We start from the raw sequence: 5,225 nt of genomic DNA on the forward strand, positions 1-5,225 counted from the left end.
CTATTAGAGATTGAGAGGTAAATGGGCAGAATTCATGTAGTCTACAGGTATCAACCTGGTGATCCCTGGCTTCTATATTGATGTTTTCCTGTCCCTTCATTCATACAGGAAATCAAAAGATAATTGGAATAACAGGCAAGTTTGGCCTTGGAGTACAAAACAAAGTAGGGCAGAGACTAATAGAGTTTTGTCATGATAACTTGCTGATTATAGCAAACACTCTTCTTCAACAACCCAAAAGATAACTCTACATATGGACATCACCAGATGGTTGATATCAAAATCAGACTGATTATATGCAGCCAAAGGTATATCTTTCATATGACACTGTGTGTTACTTAACATGTCTATCACATGATGTAATATGTCCATCACATGATGTGTCATGAGTAAAAGGGTCTGGTGTGCTGTAGTCCATGGGGTCATAAATAATTGGACGTGAATGAATGACTGAACAACACCAACAAATTGTCATTATTTTGTAAGATTCAATTGTTCCAAAAGAATTTCTGAACTTTTTGGAAATGTTTATAATGTGTCCTGAGAATATCTATCAATCTTTTTTTTGACCATGAGTTTTTAATTGTTTTATAGCTGCCTTGGAAGGATGAACTCTATGTTTCATTAACCTTGTTATTTTTTTTTTTAGTATCTAGATTCATTGCCTTTGATTTGACCAAATTTACCTTTACCAAACCAAAAGTACACATTAAGGCTGGTTTGGATTGGGAAGCATTGCTCTAAATATGTTCTGATCATTAGGCTTTGACTTCAGGATACCAACCAGTTTCTTAGAACATGCAGACTTAGCTTTCCCTCTAAAAGTCTTATATTCTATGTTCCATGCCTAGAGAAGAGTGAGATTTTAAAATTATGACTTCCAGCCATTGAGTCAATTTGACCTTAGGATTCAGGATCAAAGTTTTACTCTCCGTTCTCCTTGATGCATATTAAGAATTTTTCATTTTTTGAGTCCAAATGACATTTTGATACTTTATGGAAAAGTTTCCACTAGATAAGTAGTGTTTAAAGTGCTTATTAGTAGATCCATATAACTTGATGTATTCATGTAATCAAATTATTAATACAATGATTTAGTACAATTCCTTCTTTAACTTGAACATCATACTCCATTGTATTCTGGAGTGATGATGATAAATGCAAGGCTGGGCAGGGCCCTAGTACGGTTAAATGATCTCCCTGAAAGACATCAAGTTTGAAGCCAATTGCTTTCCATGTTATTGTGTTGGTGGCATCTATTATATAGAGAAAATTTTTCCACAAGGATATGAAAAATCCAGCATTCCCATATGTTTTTACTTGTTTTATGGATTTTTAGTACATGATGAAGCCATGGGTATAGAACTGAGAGAAAAAATCAGATAATCAATAAAGGTGGAATAAATGGTAATATAATTTCAAGAGGTTTCTTCAATATTCCAAATCAATAATAATGATAAATCATAGGATAATACATTTGGGGCTAGTGAGTTGCCATTCATACTTTTGGGACTTTTTGGCACATTCCTTTTAGCTCCTCAGTCAATGTATTAGTTTCTTCTTGTTGTAGATCTTTTGAGAGACATAAATGGTGACTGCATTTTATAAAATACAAAAACATGTAATTGTCCTAAATTTTCAGAAGTCATTAGTATTGCCTCAATTTAGTAGTAAATATCTGACAAATTAAGAAGGATGGACTCAGGTTTGAATAAGAGAGGGGGCTGGTAAAATGCTATTCTAAAAATTTAAACAGCACCGGGAAGTATTTGAGGTAATAATTATGGATCTTGTCTGGATGTCTCACTTCCCAGTTTTGCAGCGAAGTTGGAATTCTATGTGAGGGACTCTCTTTACCACTGAAGACTGAACCATTTTTGCAATTTACAGTCTTAGAGAGTTGCCTAGAGATACCAAGATGTTATATTAAGTGAATTTCCCAGGGTTACATAGCCAGTAGAGGTCAAAGGCAAGATTTGATGCCAGGTCTTCCTGACTCTGAGGCCAGCCCTCTACACTCCTAGGCCATGTAGTCCTTGAGACTCTGAGGCCAGCCCACTATACCACAGTGTCTCTCAAGACATGAATCATAGAAACAAAGAATCTCACAGTTGGAAGGGACCTTAGAGATCATCCAGTCCAAATCTATGCAGGAAACAAACTAAAGCTTCCAAGGAGGGGTTATTGAATATATAATTGCTAGATAGAAAATGAATTAGAGACTATAACAAGTGCATACGAGGTGCTAATAGGAAGTCAGATGATGGAGGGATCACTTCATGTTGGAGGGATTAGTGAAGACTTTCTGGAAAAGGAAGCATTTCAGCTGAGCCTTAGAAGATGGGTAGGATGTCAAAAGTAGGTGATGGTATGGGGAATATAGACAACAATATAAAAGAAGGAACAAGAAACCACCAGTCTAGTTCTGAGAATGATCAGGTTAAAACCTCTAAGCAAACTACATTCATTCATTTACCTCTCAACAGTGTCATGCCTTCATGGAGCTCTCTTATCAAATCTGAAATGTATACTTGAGGAAATCCTAAATCATCCTGTTATAGAGAATTTTTCTCCTACTTCAGTTGGGGTAGCTGGAGTGAATGTCTTTGACAGACCTCCATCTGCTGCTTCATCTGCCTCAGGGGCTCAGCAAGATGTTGGGCCCAGGGAGGAGGGAAGTGGCCATCAGGATACAGGAGCAGCAGCCCTAGCTCACAATGCTTTCTTGGTCTCTACCTTGTTACTGGTCTCCTCTGTGTCCCGGGACATGAAAATTGGCATATAGCCAGTAACTCTCTCCCCCCACATGCTGCCTCAGGATTTCCATGGTCCATTGGGTCCTAGAAATCTCTCAGAAGTTGTAAATAGATATTGATACTTTTGTGAACCTTTGTCTTTCAAAGATTTCTTAATAAACAGAGGCCACACTGCCCTTTATATACTAAAAAAAAAAATCCTGGTGAAAGGGATTCACAGCTACTCAGGGAGGAGATCATGGCTAGAGGCAAAGCTGGAAAAGACAGTGTAAGGCAAGGCTAAGGCAGTGTCTAGCTCACAAAAAGCTGGACTACAGTTCTCAGTGGGCCATATCCAGACACACTTAAAGGCTTACCACAAGCCAGTGATGAGCAGGTGCTACTGCTGCAGTATATAGTGCTGCAATTCTGGAGTATCTCCCTGCTGAGGTGCTGGAATTGGCAAGTAATGTCTCTAAAGATCTCAAAGGAAAGCATATCACTCCTTGTCACTTACAACTTGCAATTCATGATGATGAAGAGTTGGACTCCCTTATGAAAGCTACTGTTGCTGGTGGGGGTGTGATTCCTCACATTCACAAGTCTCTAATTGGAAAGAAGGATAGCAGAAAACCTCACAGAGTGTTGTTTTAACCACCCCTCATCCTCCCTGTCATTTTACTGGAACTAGAACAGAAGAAATAATGGAGATATATGGAATTTTCCAAAATAGGTCAATGGATAAACATAGACAATCGATCGTAGACATTATAAAACATTTTTATGTTCTTTAGATTCCAAATTTGACAAAGTATATTGTCATGTGGCAGCAAGTTGTGTGTTGATTGCCTAGGTTTCTTCCCATGTATTTTATACAAAAATAGACTAATAAAACCATTTAAAAAACCCCAAAACCACATTTTATTCATGTTCAGTTCTTCCAAAGTTGACAATATCAAGTCCGGCTGCTAAAAAAAAAAGCCTCTCTCTCTCTCCTAAAGTCACAGGACACAGAATGATTTGTTCTGGGATGGGCAAGTACAGAGAACTAGGAGGGAAGAAGGCAAGTGAAACCCCATCCCCAAAACTTGAAAAACAAACAAAAAAAATGTTCAACAGAAACTGTGATAAATACAGGACAATACAAGTAAAAATGAAGAACAGTGACCAGTGGCTGTATTGTATTTCTTTCATCCCCTTTCCTATTGAATAATAGTTTTACTCATCCAGAAGGCTGTTGTTTCAAAACAACCCCTCTAGATTTCATTAGGAATTAATGAGGCACAAATATTCCTTCTTGGGTGAGAAGTTGGTACAGAAAAGCAGTATTCTTTTCTCTTGACCACCCTATCATTTATGAATTTGTGGTAAAAGAGTGTGACAGTGAGTCAGGGAAGCACTGCTTGTCTCATCTTTGGAGGCAGCAGGAGGACCCTGCATGAATCAAGAAGCTAGGGAGACTGACAATTACTGAAGTTGCTGCATGGAGCTAATGGATTATAACAGTCTTTAGCAACTGCTGATTACCCTCAAAAGAACCTTTTCCTAAGTATTGCAAGAACTGGGGAGAGGATTATGGCAATAGGGTAGGACCAGAGAGATTGAGCCTGCTGGTCAGGATCCAGAGTGCAGGCAATGTCCTATACCATTCTATAAGAAGGATACCTTTAATTTGTCACAGAATCCATGTGGCTCAGAACCCAAGCCCCTTGGAAATGGGTTACATATGGGTATCATAATCAGAAGCCAACAAGGTCTTCCTGGCAGAAGATGACAGATAAAAAGAGAGGAAGGAAGCTATATTAATAGCTGATGACTCTGGCCTTCTTCAAGAATAACTCTTCCCTAGGCATCTCTGTGGGGCCATTGGTGCATGTTGTGGTCTTAGGACATGTAGGCTGGTGGGCCCTGAAATTCACTGAGTACATTAGTCTATACAAAATGGCCCCCACACACATGAATACAGATGGTAAAAAGTCAAAGAAAATGAAAGGAAAAATACAGTTTCTATGTCATGTAAAATATTTAGAAATTGGCTGGAGGAAAAGGGATTATAAGGTGAAAGTTCCAATCTACTTCCTTTTTTCTTGAATGGTGCAGAGCTGTGTCTGGAGCCATAGCTGGAGCTACAGCCTGAGCTATGCACAGAACCATTTCTTTTTTGGATCATGCACCGGCTTTATTTCTCCTCTTCCTCAGCTCTCATCAAATCAACGTTGGAAATTAACAATGCCCCACAGCCTTAAAGAAGTGGACCAGATCAGAAGAAAATCAACTGAGGTCAACAAAATACTTTAATAAACAATGAAAATATTACTCACCCCTCCAATATGGTACTTCTTTAAACACTATATATATTGACTTCCTCACTGCCATCAGTATAAATTCTTGTGGCTTAATAGATTTGGTAGGACTGCATTTCATAAGCAACTTACCTATTCAGGGTCCAGCAGTTTTTTGTAATCCTACCATTGCTTCTACATTTTGTAA

General features: G+C 38.4%; 1 pseudogene; it reads left to right on the top strand.

The window, feature by feature from the left end:
• Positions 1-2,994: 2,994 nt before the first annotated feature.
• Positions 2,995-3,389, top strand: LOC110193825 (histone H2A.V pseudogene; annotated as a pseudogene).
• Positions 3,390-5,225: the final 1,836 nt, after the last annotated feature.

This window comes from Phascolarctos cinereus, unplaced genomic scaffold, assembly GCF_003287225.1.
Source record: "Phascolarctos cinereus isolate Bilbo 61053 unplaced genomic scaffold, phaCin_HiC Scaffold_2;HRSCAF=192, whole genome shotgun sequence".
NCBI classification, from domain to species: Eukaryota; Metazoa; Chordata; class Mammalia; order Diprotodontia; family Phascolarctidae; genus Phascolarctos; species Phascolarctos cinereus.